The sequence below is a fragment of the Zosterops lateralis genome (assembly GCF_965231275.1).
Source record: "Zosterops lateralis genome assembly, chromosome: 1".
Taxonomy (NCBI): domain Eukaryota; kingdom Metazoa; phylum Chordata; class Aves; order Passeriformes; family Zosteropidae; genus Zosterops; species Zosterops lateralis.
In genome coordinates this window covers 119,044,874-119,059,379 of record NC_139762.1, presented here as the reverse complement: position 1 = coordinate 119,059,379, position 14,506 = coordinate 119,044,874, and the positions used below count along the sequence as shown (strand labels likewise).

General features: G+C 39.7%; 1 protein-coding gene across 12 annotated transcripts in view; it reads right to left on the bottom strand.

Moving 5' to 3' along the window:
• SULF1 (sulfatase 1) overlaps nucleotides 1–14,506 on the bottom strand; it is a 237,738-nt gene that overhangs the window by 135,009 nt on the left and 88,223 nt on the right. For 8 of the 12 annotated variants that reach the window (XM_083885292.1, XM_083885282.1, XM_083885293.1 and 5 more), the window contains exon 2: nucleotides 2,810–2,921. The exons of the other annotated variants lie outside the window; for them this stretch is intronic. The gene's annotated coding sequence lies outside the window, so the exon portion shown is untranslated. The remainder of the gene's footprint in view (nucleotides 1–2,809; nucleotides 2,922–14,506) is intronic. 12 annotated transcript variants of the gene reach the window in all.

Here is a 14,506-nt window from a genome sequence, read left to right as displayed (position 1 = left end):
TTTTGGGCCCCCCAGTTTTATAAATGCAAGAAGAAGTCCTCTGTGTCCATATAATACATTTGTTGAGTCTACCTCTGCAAAAAATCTGTCCCAATGTTTTAGGAGACAGAACAAACCTTTTGGAAAAATAGTTGCCTCCTAAAGTTACTTGACTTCTTGCTCTTCTTAAACTTAGAGCTGATTTTTATCCATGGTTTCTGTCATTGAAAATTTCTCTGCGGGGATTAAGCATTTTAATCAAACCGGCATAAAAATATTCAGTGATATGTCCACTGCATAACTGATAATAAAAATTGAAATGTTCTAAAAATATCAGCTAATTTAGAGTATCAAGAACACCTTCAAGGGCACTGAAGGATTAGCAGTCACAACCAAAGATAGCCAGGTGGCCAATTCAAACACATTACAAAACCTTTCTGAAAAGTAGAAAAGCACTGTGGTTTTACATCAGATTGTATTTCCATGCAGTTCTGTCACTGTCTTTTTTTATATAACAAGCAGTCTCAGAAACAACTTTAGCAATCACCTGCATCTCACACAAGTACAAATGCTGGCCTGACAGGAGCTGGGATGGACGTGCTCCCTGCCGTCCGTGTGGAGCTGCTTTGCATCCTCTGGCAGGCAGGGATGGCTGCCCTGGCACACAGCAGCAGCAGCAGCCGGCGTGGGATGAGTGCAGAGACACCTCTCACAGCAAAGCTACTGCGGGAAAGACAGGCAGGAAAAGCTCTCAAGTGTGTAGGGTTGGAACAGAAACATATTTTGTTCATGATAGACTTATTCCTAGCAACTTGAGTTTCAGGCAGAAGAATACATCTCTCTAATTCACCTACTGTCTCAAAGAGGAAGTATGCAGGGTACCCCAGATAACAAGAGCAATGATGACATCTAGCAATTTCTCCTAATTTTGGTGCATGGCAAGGAAGCTAAATGGGTGTCAGAAGTAGGGTGGTGTGAAGAATGGGATGCTTGACATGCTGGTGTGTCCTCCCCAGGGTTCATGAGCATGGGCCAGACGAGTATCTCACATCTAATGTTGTCACTGAGGTCATGACTTCTAATAGTTTCCTTTCACTTCCATATTCTCCCCAAAGCATCTCACTATTGCTTCCTGGATTTCAGATGCAATGCTTTATCTTTGAAAATATAAACAAACAGTGAGCAAACTGGAGAAGGATGCACTGTTTTAGAGATAAGGTGATTGAGTGTCTTAGAAACCTTAAAAAAAAAAAATAGCAGATATTCTACTAACTTGCCTATTGGTTTTATTTACCTGGTATTCTAGGGCTGGGAGGTTTCAAAGTCAAATGACTGTAATGAGCCTTTAAATTCCATATTTGGGTAGATAAACAGATAGCGCTGAACGCTGCTGTTGTCTCCATTTTGTAATTGATAAGTAAATGGCTTCCAGGAGATGAGCAGCCACTCCCTCAGGTAAACAAGTCAGTGGCTCTGATGAATATAAATACAAAGTGGGAATGAGAGTTAGCTCTGGGAAAAGATCCTGGCATAGAAGAGTCACACACTTTCTGGCTTTACATTTTCAAAATGAGCAGTGGAAACATTACAGTCCTCCTGGCCTGTAATGCTTGATTTTGCCTTTAAAGCATAGAATTAATGAAACTTAAAGGAAAAGTATCTAAATTAATAAAGGCTCTTTTGGCAGAAGAGGGAGAACGTTTTTGGGCTCCAAATTGAATAGAAATGAGCATAGAGACACTTTGCTAACCAAACTGTGCCGCCAACCTCAAAGGCTGTGAGGTGCTACGCTTAAAAAATGCATTGTATAGGTTTTTTCATTTTACACATTTAGGGACAAGCCCAGCAGGGGAGCACTGGTGTGCGGCCAGGAGATTACTCTGAAATCACACCAGAACTATATGCAGAATTAGCATCACAGTCTCTGGGGAACAGCTCCCTTTTGGTCAAAGTATTTTACAGATAGGTTGCCAGCAAGTGAAATCCAATGGAAACAGCAGTTCCCAAACTAGGACTCACCCTCTCTCTGGGAAAGAAGGAGGGGTATGAGAGATGGCAGGGCTGCAGACTGAGATGAGTGGCTGTAATCCTGAATGCTGGATGCTGAATGAGTTGGGGAGGAAAGGGGAGAGCAGGGTCATGAATGGTAGAACTCACTTGGGAGAGGGGCACAGGAAAAATAGTTTGGGAAATGCAGCAGAAGTTTTTTTTTTTTTTTTCCCCAAATCCCTCCTTTTTCATTGTTTCTTCCTTGAACAAAAGCAGCCCATGCAAAGACAAGGGCTTAAAACTAAAAGGCCTGACACATATATCCTCGTCTCAGTATCAAATTTCTCCGGTGATATTTACAATTCTTATACCATAAATAGAAATGCTTGAACACAGAGCTCATTTCCTGGTTTCTCAGAAAATGACATCCTCTTCCTTCTTGCCAGTTTCCCACATGTCTCTGTGCTTAATGCTGGTGGCTTGCCCCACCATTGTGCTGGTTCTCTTTTCCAGCAGCCACAGCCTCACATTCAGTAACCTTTGCCCTTCCATTTGATCAGAGCCAAAATGCCACCTTTAGAGAACTAACACACCAGAGAAAATGGACATATGAAGCTGGGCTACCCACCATGCTGTTGTCTTATCCTGTTTCCACTGATATTTATTTTCTGGAATACACCTGTTTATTTTAAAATCATAGAAGATTTTCTAAAGGAACTGGATCATCTGAAGACTCAGGATCTCCTTAGAAGCAGAGCCTCTTTTAAAACTGAACCTCTATCAATGTGGTAAATTTGAGGCAGAGCAACTATTTATGGAAAAAAAAAGAATAATACTTTACCTGCAAGCTTCTCTGAAGTCTTCTTGTCACTACTAGAAATTTCACTGAATTATCTTCCATCCCCCAAATCAGCTTTCTGCTGACACAAGAGAGCGTCACCTTCTTTTTGATCCTACAAGTGAAGCCATGTGGAAATGATTGAGAGTGACGTCACAAGTTCAGCATTATGATTTAAATTTAGGATCAAGCAGAAGGAGGGGAAAAAAATTACACGCATCCATGATTATTGTGTTTGGGTCATTCAGATACAGGCTTAAAAAAAACAAGGTCTTGTCTCAGTGAATATGGAATGGACCATGGAACCTTTTCATAAGAACTATTCTTTGCCTTCATATATATATGTATATTTATACACACACAAGCACAGAACTTTGGCTTCTTCCTCAGTCTTTCATTGTTTATTTGACTTTTTGATTGCTGTTGTCAGTACCAGAGGTAATGGTGTTTCAGTGATGCTGTATGTAAATAAGTTTTAGACTTTTCAAAAGGAGAAGCATATGTTTCCATAAGTTCCAGGCCCCTTTCATCCTCACAAATGCAGTACCCAGAGACTGAAAAACCTCAAACCCACTGATTTTAAAACACTCACCCATAATTATTACTAATTATTGTAAAATTCAGGTAAGTGGAAGGTGACCTTTTTAGAATGAGCATTTATAGACAGAAAATTTTCAATAAGTAAATCAAGGGTTAGAGAAAATGGCTTGAAGGGACAAACTTCAGGAAGTCTATATGTTCAGCTTTTTACAACTGAGAGGAGACTGGCCAGCTTTGAATCAGGAGGCCACCAGGAAGAAAGATCCTCAGCAGTTCCCAGCAGAACTGGGAGCAGTACTAGAGACTGGCACTGGAGGTGGAATGGGAAGGTGGTACATTCATATTCTCTGACCTCCTCTGAAACTCACTACCACGAAAACACTATCTCCATATGTCATTAAGAATACAAGTGGCCTCTTTTAAGAGACTTGTTTTACTTGTTTTAACTAAACCTTTAGGAGGTTTAGTTAGATTTTGATTTCTTCTCTGATTTTTATTGCATTCATAGAATCACGGAATCATAAAGGTTGGAAAAAACATCTAAGACCATAAAGTTCAGATCAGAGGAAGCTGGGAGAAATGTGGTACATAGCATTGTTTGTTCACTTTAAATTGTAGTAATTTAGAGAGGTTGTGGGAATATGTTATTTTATCTTTAAGCTAGAGGTCATTGGGCATCTGAAGAAGAGCTTTTCTAGACAAGTTTTATATCAATACGAGCAGTAAGAGTTAAGGAAACAGAGAATCCAGAAGCATCATAGCAGGCCCAAAAGTGACATGAGACCTATACAGAGAGTTCAGTTCTTTGAACTTGCAGGTGAGATAAAAATACTTTTTTTTAAAGAGAGGTCAATATCTTTTGCCACCAATGAATAATGTTAATCTCTTACTTCTGACTCAACAGTAAGCTCATACTAAAAATATACAAATATTTCTCTGTATGTGAATACCTAGATTCAAATCCACCCTCTGACTTGCAGTATTCATTAAACCTCTGTTGTACCACACACTCACATCACCAGCAGATAAATGAATGACAAAAATATTCAGCTTCAAGCCTCATTTCAGTGTTTAAGCTTTTCCTTGCTCCTCCAGGGATATTCATATCAATGTCTTAATAAGGCAAGGACAGCCATTTCCATGCCTGAAAACACATGCTCAAACTCAGGAAACAGTGCATGAAGTGGGGTAGGACTCATATGTTTTCTCAGAGGGAGAAAGTGTGGTAGTTCTTTGTTGTGCAACACGAACTTCAGTCCCCAGTTAACTTTAACAAGCAAACAGATATTAGCCAAAAAACCAAACATATTACAAACTAATAAAGTGACTTTGGAAGCACCTGTTGTACTAATTCACAGCTGATATTGTTGCTAAAATGCAAAAATCTCCTCAGAGTTCTCTACAGTAGAGCACAAGGTGATTTACAGTTAGAATACTGATTAATCAATCTTGCTGCAAGTGTTTACTGCCTTCCCAAGTAGTCCTTTAACTTGATCATTAAAGAACTGAAATTAAGGTGTGATATTTCTTCATGAAGTGTTTCCAAATGGAAAAATTAGGGAAAAGTAATGCAATAAACACAAGTTTCAAAAAAATAAAGGTATGTATTATATATTATTTATGAATGATAACATGGGTATTTGTATTAGTGTCACTACCTAGTGAATAATAAAGATGGCATGCAAACTCATTTTGTCTCTTTCCAGTCACCTTTTGGTGCCTTTAGTTAGAGAGGTGAGAACCTGTCAATCTTCAGGGCCAAAAGCTACTCAAAGGATGAGGTTCCTTCTTGATCTGTGCTAAACAAATGGAACTACTTTCCTTGCTGGAATTGCAGTCCCCTTTCAGTGGGAAATCATGGGAATTTCCATATGGTGTCAGTCCAAAACACAGCCTATACTATGTGCAGCTGCTTCTGCACAATGAGAAGTTTTCTGGAACTCGAAGTCCAGAGCCATCTTTGCTCTGCTTTTAAATCACCATGATGGCACCCAGGCTTCCTTCTTTGCCACCAGTTTTCCTCCAGATCTACCCTGGTTTTCCTAAGCTTAGCAGTCTTTGATGGACCCACCCCGCTGTATATCTCAGCAGTCCCTGGGCTGTAGCCTTGAATCTAACTGAAACTTAATTTGAGCCATATATTTTCTGGGAAAGAAATTCCATACTTCTTTAAAGGCACCCAGTGAAAAAGAAGTTTCTGAACTTAGGCATTGACTTCAATGAGGATTTTGCCTGTGTATGCACTGCAGAACTGAGCTATTAACTGCTGATAAAGAAGTTAGCTCTTTGAAATATGGTTTTTACTTTGATGGTTTTTTAAGGAGGAAGTTAAAAGAATTTAAAAGAACATTTAGATTCAATGATCAAGTATTCAAGGCACTTAGAAGTTCTCAAATTAAGGTGTCATTTAATAAGGCATGGGTCACATACAAGTTTAAGAATATAGTTGGGGAGAATTCTGAAGAGAATTTTGAAGTTTCCCAGATTATCATAATTCTGGTAGTCATTTCCCTGAGATTTTATGTGGTTTCAACAGTTTTGGTACCATCTATCTGGTTTTATATGCATATTTAAGAAAACAAAAAGAATGCTGAAAAACGGACAAGACCTTGATATTCCCCAGAAAAAATCTACAGCAGACCCGGATTTCCTGCCTCAAATAAAATTCAGCAGGATAACATGCTGTTTGTAGATCAGCTACTAAGGGATGGAGAAGAAAAATCTACTATGATAGCTATTTATTAGTCAGCAGTGGGATATTCACAGCTATTGCACTTCAAAAATCACTTTTCTATTTCTAAGCTATCCCAGTGTCCTTTTACTCTTATCAATCTCATTCATTTACTTTGTCTGTTTTGCATGTTTATTCCTGCCTCATTCAATACCTGCAGCTTTCTGTATTAGTTAAGTTGTTTCTTCCTCCTTTCTCTGGATTGTGGCAGACGTGTGAAATTAATGCACAGTCTTTTTTCAAGCCTTGATATAGTAAATATCAAGTAATGTCAGGGGAGATCTGCACCTCCCTTGCAGCTCTGGGAAGGTACACAATCGACCCAGTTGACATATCAGAGCTGTATGCAGATGGAACATATTCAGCGCACTGGAATTTTTTGCAGTTCTGCAATTTTCATAGATATATACCTCAGCCAGTTGAAGATAGATTTTTAAAAGGATGTAGAGGAATAAAACATTTTTATTCTTTGTTGCCAAGTTTAGTCTCTTACTGGGAATATTGCTTTGTATAAATAAATAAACACTGAAGACAAAGAAAAACTGTTTTCTTAGACCCAATGGTCATTACATTTCTCTGATCTATTGCTCATATCCATATTTCAAGTTGCACAGCATGGCAATTTTTAAGCTGGTGTAGTAGATTTCAGGTAAATGATGTAACCAGCAGGCTTTTCTCATGTTTCCATGAAAACAATTCCAGGAGATCATTTGTTTGTTCTAATGTCAACCAAGGAAATTTTCATTTCTTGGCCACATGTAGCCTTGAAAAGTGTACCTTCTATAAATACAACCAGTATAGGCTAATATTAGTAGGAACAGATTGAAATAATTCTTGCACCTTAACAGAAGAATCAAACAGTCTTTACTCTTAAATGTCTGAAGATCTAAATTAAAATCCTTGTCTCTCAAACACTCGTGTATGTGGGTTTAATCTGCTCCCACTGAGCACTCTTTCCCCTCCTCTTTTCTACTGCTGCACACAACAATCTTCAAGTTCTTTTTAAAGTATGCCATATCATAAGAAAAGAAAAGGGTATACTATGGCCATCTGTGTTTGTTCCATGATAAACAGGAGGGTTTTAACCAAGATTTTTGTAGTTCAAAGGAAATTCTCAGCTGAAAACACTATTAATCTCCTGATGCTGGTGACATATAAAATAACAGAGGATGACCGGGCTCTGTTCTCTTTTGGACGCATATAGGTGCTATTTGTGATGCTCAGCTAGCTACTGTTGTAGGGCAATCAGGAGGGTTGGTCACCTAAAAAGTGCCCGCACTGTGTGTGGTGTCACCATCCCTGTGCATTTGGGGACAGGCTGACTGGGCTCTTACAACCTGGGTGTGTCAGATGTCATCAAGCATGGGAAGAAGCAGGCTTTTGCAAGGAGAACCTTACAGCCCTGCTTATCTTATTTGAAGTGAATCTCTCTAAACATTGGGAAAGTAAGAAGGAGATGAAGGGAGAGGGAGAAAATGAATCTTTTAACTCCCGTATCAGTTTTACCATTTGTTTCATAAAAAGATGTTAAAGCACAAGACACTTGAATTTCAATGTTTATACCACACATTCTTTGGGAAAAACACTGCATGACATACAAGTTTTTGGGAATAATGTAGCCTTATCTGGAGAAAAGTTGGTCTGTTTATGCTGTGTTTTGTAACCAACCACTAATTCCCTAAATTAGTTTCTAGTTAACTCTCTCTTTGTGTAAGTATGTAATGGGCTGCTGAGTCAAATATTTTACTGACTTCAATTTGTGCTAAGTATGCTAGTCAAATGCTGTGGTGATGTGCATTAAATGAGTTGCAAAGGAGTGATTGAGTTATGCAGTCTCCCCAATGGACCGCTAATAAAAAACTTTATACCTTATGAACCATCATAACTCTGTATATGCCACATGAAATAAGGTATTAAAATGTTTTAAAGAGCCTTAAAAATTTTATTGGTGCTCTTTTGGTATTGCTCCTCCTATAAAGCTGGACTTCCTTAATTAGTGAGGACCTGTGCTCAGGGGAAAAAAAAAAGTGTCTGAGAAATACTGGACCCTTTAAATTTTAAGTAATCCAGCTATAGTTAGTTTTGCTACCACACAGTTAATGAAGTGTTATTATACCATGTGCCCATCCATCCTAGGCAGAGCATTCATACAGGTTAGTCAGTACATTTATTTAGGATTTTTGATTTAATTTCAAAGAGAATTAGGTTCTTGTTTCAGAGGGATTATATGACTCTTCCCAGGATCTTGCCACTTAATAAAAGATCACTGCATAGAGGAGTGTCATTAGCTATTCTGTATATCATAACAGGAGCTACTCAAAGTGCTGCTAGCTGCTGCTGGATGGATCATCAGTGTTCTTGTCAGGAAACATTTCTCATTTCTCAGAAAGAAGCAATTGGACATTCCAAATAGTTTTAAACTTACAGAGGAGCATGTGAATCCCATGTCCTAGAAAAATCAGGCATGTTTTTTGCAAATGTTGACTTCCCGGCTTCTGGTAGTTTGGCTCATGGACACGTGCTTGAACAGAGCTCTGGAGCCCTACTCACTTCCAAATGAGGCCTGGAGCCATAGATGTCTGTGAAGATCTGAAATTTAACCCTTTCTTGCTGCTGAATTTTTGTGCCTTGGCAAGTACCCACTAGAATGGATAGATTTCTTAAGGTATACCAAGACTTAATTATGCAATTATGCTTACCTTAATGCATACAAAATTCATGACTCTGAAACCCATAAGACAGTTTCTGCTTTCCAGGTCCAGGACTGGAGTGAGCAGTGGACAAAGAGCAGTGCCAACCTCTGCTGACTGGGGTGAGGTTGTTGAACAACCGAGAAGTTTTAGCTAGATTCACTTCCCATGATAATACCCTCACTCCACAGGAGTTGTAGAAGCTTCTCTTGTCTCTGACCTCAAAGCTTCATCTCATCTGTGGGTTTTTTCATGTATTGATGATGCAACTTTATGTTACAATCCTATAAATGGTGTTCAACTACTATGTATTTAAATAAATGTATCTTGTTCTTTTCTTTGCTGAATCAGCAAGCTGCCATGATCTCAGTAACAGCTGCTCAGACTCCTCTTTCCTTCTGCCTCCAAGTTGTTTTGTTTGGCTAGACCAAAAAGGCAAAATCAGAGGAATGGGAAAAGGTACAGAGCACTCCTAGTGCTTTCCTAAAGCTCTAAATTGCATTCAATGTCTGTTGCAGGGAGCAAGAGACGACTTCTCATGGCCGTGCCTGCACCAGCCCCTGACTCACTTTTAGATCTGAGATGTTACAGAAATGCTGAAGTGCCACTCAGGTTTCCCAGCACTGCCATCTGAAAGGCATCCAGATAAACATTGAGGATGTTCTCTTGCTTTGGATACTACTGCAGTGCAAACTACCTCGAGGAAAAGCTACTAGGACAGTGGAAGCAGGATTCTAAACATGCCTGACAGAGGCTACACCTGCACTACAGCTGGATGTTGCTGCAGAATACCCAATAAGTTTAAAATTGCTGCTAAGAGGGGGGATGGTGCTTACTGCAGCAGTGAGACACCAGGACCTGGTCTATTTGATTGCTGCAAGAAATACTTCATTGTTAACAGTACAGAAGACTCACTCCAGCTCTAATATAGGTACATATGTCTGATTGCAATATGGTCAGTAATTGAATGTCAGGAGCTGAGAGCTGTTTAGCACAAGTCTATTGCTCTCTGAATATCTCTGTAGGAAAAGCAAACCCAGCAAGTTTTCTGAGGAGATTATTTGAAGTTAGACAGATTTTCCACCCACTAGATCTGTGGAGAAAGATCTTTAGGCTAATCTACCTGAAACTGTCAAATTTAACTCATAGGATATCACAGTATTTTACCTCTGCATGTAAGGCTTGTTAATAGCTAAAAATCAAGGCCTGGCAAGAACTACCACACTGGCAAGAACTACCACACTACTACACTACTTTGTGTATCATTGGTGGTATAAGAACCAAAGTAAAGCATTTTTAATAGCAACTGAAATACCAACATGTATTTTTGATATTTGTTGACTTGGCAATAAGGATGTCAATCCCTCAATCCGTGACTTTGCACTTATCCAATATGCATTAACAGAATGTACATGTGATTTGAAACATCTGCATCACACTTGTGCAGAGTCAGCTGGACACTGACATTTTTCTATATACAGTTCATAAGTTTTCCCTTGAAACCTCTTCCAGAGACCATCTTTAAGTCAGAGGTGAAAAGGAGAATATGGTCTCTTCCAAAAGAGTTTAGGAATGGCTTCCTTAGTCCATAGCATAGCAAGAAGCAACACATCATACAGTTCTTTAAAACCAGAATATCCTCCTCTCAAATAAACACCCATATCCTGTTTGCAGGATAAGCCAAAATTTCCTTTTTCTTTGTCCCAGATCCAAATTACTCATCTTTTTTTGGGGAGTAAGAAATGTTATACTTAAGGTATATGTTGCCAACACAGTGGCAGATTTCCTTAGAGGCTCTTTTTTCAGGCCACTGAAGCTGGGCAGAGCATCATGTGGTGGATCTTCCCTGCCTCCAGCACACATTCCTGCTATAGGTTCAAGTGATGCTAAGCTGGCATCACTTCCTGAATGTTCTCTTCTGCTCTGCTCCTTTTGCTGTCTGGCTCTCTGCCTCTTTCCATCTTTGTCTCTTACCTTCCTCCCACACTTGCCTTGTGGCAGAGCCCGTTATCCGAGAGATTTAACTCACCAAAACCAGGAGAGAAATGCCCATGTTTTTGCTGTCTTTCTTGTCAGCCTGGGAAACTGAGCTGTCTCAGCCAAAATGCGGCCAAATTGAAGCTGTGGGAGAATGTAGCAGAGAGAAGGCAAGGAATGAGATTTGTGAAAGGGAAGCAGGACCTTCCCCCTTGGTAGTGTTAAGAAATGTTGTGCCTCACTCCACTTCCTTCAGGTCTGTCACAATCAGAAGCAGCAGTGAGGATGACATCATGTCCCCCCTGGATTTTACACACCTTTTGCTCCAATTCTTTAACCATGAAGAGATCTCAGTTTCAACAAGGAGCTGCTAACTGAAGATACCGCCTGAGTGCCCAGGAAGCAACATTTTTTTTTTTCAGTGTCCCCTCTAGAGTTATTTGTATTTCACAGTGGCTCCATGGAGTAATAATAGTTTCTAGATAAAACACCATGGATTTTTAAGTGCACACCTGAGAGCAATTATGTCACCCTTTGCTTCTAAGTTTCCTCAACTTGCCAACCCTTTCTAGCTGCTTTTCTTTCATGTGCCAGTACCATAGGGAGCTAACAGAGCCATAGGCATGACAAGGCATGTGATGAACTTACCATCACCTCCCACTTGTAACGCTGTAAATTCAGAATGACCTCCACCATTGTTGAATATAATTTGGAAAGGCAGTGCACAGTTAAGTGATTAATCACATCTGTGTTAAGGTAGAAAATCTGTCTGTGTCACCTAAAATCCTAGTTATATGTTTAACTGCAAACATACAGACAGCGAAAATGCAGATACCAGATTACACAGCATCTATTAATACATTCCAAGCCTAAACCAGAGTTGCCCATGGTCTTGCAAATTATAAAATTAGAATGAGTCTCCTTTTCGTTATTTTATTTGAGAACTATGAGGTACTTTGGGGAAAAAAAGTAGTGAGCTAAATGAAATAATTTTATTCCAGCTAAAATGTACCACAAATGGCCATAGATACTTACAGATACTTGGGAGAAAGTCCCAAAGGGAGAAAAAATAATTTAGAAATCTTTTGTAATGGGATTTGTTAGAGAAGTGTAAAATTACTTCCACTTCACAACTCGCTATAAAAATATGATGGGTTAAAGTTTGATAGTTGGCTGCAAAGTGACTTCAGTACTTTTCAGGTAACCTGGCATTCCATAAATAAGATTCATAAGTGTTTAGGCACCCCAGTATGTCCAGGTATCCTCTGATTCTGTCTCAAGGACCCATTTCATGCCAGATTGCCTTTCCTGCATCAGACAAACTTACTGCCTTTCTGCAGCTCAGAGTTCTGGTTTTCAAGGCCTTTGGATATTTGGAGATCCTGTTGACATCTTTGGCTCTTCAGCACTGGCTGTCACCACATCTTTCTCCCATTGTGAAGCTGTCAGAATGGCTCTGACCCTCTGTCAAGTTACGCAGAGGGACTACAGGCTAAGTGGGTAGCACTGACAGATATGCATTGATCTCGCTGGCAAAGTTAAGAACATTTTTTAACTTTTCATTTTTAATATCCACAAACCAGTAAGAAGTGAACTGGAAAGTGAGTAGCCTTCTCTGGTAATATTAAGGGGTTATACTCTCTGAGATGTTTTCTTTTTTGAAATGTGAATGCATACATTTGGATGGCTTAGCTCATAATACCCCATATGGGAGCTCAAAATTAAGAGCATCAGTAAAGCCATTGTCTATTAAAAGTGTCTAAGTGCTTTCTTGCTTTCTTTTGGCATCTGTCCTGCTATAAAGTACCTTACCTTGAAGTAATGTCCCTTTTACTTGTGGGGACCACCACTTCGACTGGGAGGATGGAGTCACTCAGAGGGAGTGAAAGCAGTACCAAAGCCTATGGCCAGCTTAAGCATATTTGTATATTTGCATATTTAAACAGAGAAAGGAATGGAAAGCATTTCCCCACCCCCCTTTTCAGTGGCTGTCATTTTGAGCATGGGTAGAGGTAGGATGAGGTTAAAAGTTCAGGAAAAAGAGAGAACACAGAACAACATCCTATGCATTCACTGAAACTATGACAAGGGGGTTAAAACTCTTCCCACGTATTGCCACACACAGTACTCACCGCAAGCAGTCCCCTAAACTGTCTGGCTGTGGTTACAGTTCAATTCTGAGCCAGGAATGGGGTAGGACAGTGCTGAGCCCAGGCAGGCTACTGTGCTTTCAGCACGCTTTTCTGGATGGATGAGACCTGGCATTCCCAATTAGGGCAGTTGCACAAAGCGCTGGCCGGGCCGTGGCATTGCCATGCAGCCCAGCTCCGCAGCGCAGGCTCCTGCTGGCAGCTCCAAGGTAAGGACTCTGCATATCCTGCCCTGAATTTGGGTGACAAAACTACCAGAGGATTTATGCTGATTTTCTGTACACACTCTCCTCCTCACAGGGAAGTGCACAAGGGGATTTCTGTGCAGCACTACATGGAAAGAATATGGAAGGACAACTGGTTTCTACCAGGCTTGTGAGGAGCTGCCATCAGGAAGCAACATTTCAAAATGGAAGGAGTGAGTAACAGCATCCCAGCCACAGCAAGCACAGCGTTCCAGCAAGGCAGGGGCATGCCTGCCTGCAGAGCCAGCAGGTATTTGAGATAGTTTATAGTGGAAAAGGGATCGGCTTTTACTTTGCTTGCGATGGTCTCATCCTGTATTCTGATACAGTCAGAGTAGATTTAATAATGCTCATCAGAAATAACAAGAAAGAAATAACGTGTGATTTCACGCAGCAAATTTTGTGATTAAATGACACTGAAACAAAGAATCAGACAATTAGTTATCCCCACATTTGCTAGCCTTTATGTTCTGAGGTTAGAAATAAAAGAATTAGCATACATTGGCAGCAACGGAGGCTAGAGCATATATTCTGTAGATTCCTGAGTTTCTACATTCCCACTTTCAGCAGCACAAACAATAACCCCAGAGCCCCTGCCTTTTATTTTTTCTTAGTCTGTTTGTGAGGAAATAATTTTTGATTTCAGTTACTGTCAGGGATTTGTATAGTATCATAATTCACTGGATTAATCTAATCCTTATCTCAAACTTTGCATGGTAGTACATAGCTGCTGCCACTCAAAGCCTTCTTACAGCTGTTAAGAAAACTGCTCTGGACTCAGGAATAACACCAGCTTTGTGGATCACTCTAAGAAGCCTCATATTCTAGAGAATTCTATTAAAAATAATTTGATCACTTTAATCTACAGCTCCCCATCTGCAAACTCCCAGATTTTAGTGAGCACTTTATCTGTTACACTGCTCCCTGATGTCTTTACCAGGTAGAGAATCCGCTAGAATTAAAAAAAAAAAAAAAAAAAAAAAAAAAAAAAAAAAAAACCCACAAAAAAACTATATTATTGAGGTTTTGTGCATTGATAAGGGGAGATCTGCTGTACTGAAATAACAACAGTAAGCTTCTAACAGATGCTGTCATAATTGTTTCTGCAAGCAAAGATCTAATTCATAGGATAATCTCTCATCATCTGGCATTTCATCCTAACTGATTTTTAATGCTATCTTGATCTCAACTTCCATAATTGGCCTCTTCAAATAGTTCACTTTCTTCTTCACAGAGAAAGGGAAATGCAGATTTTGTTTCTTTCAGCCTCTTTTACTATCTGGTATATGCTGCCATGGAATTTAATTCTCTGTAACCTAAACTCCACAAAACAAAACCTAATCCAGAATCTACATTTCTGGTGTCTG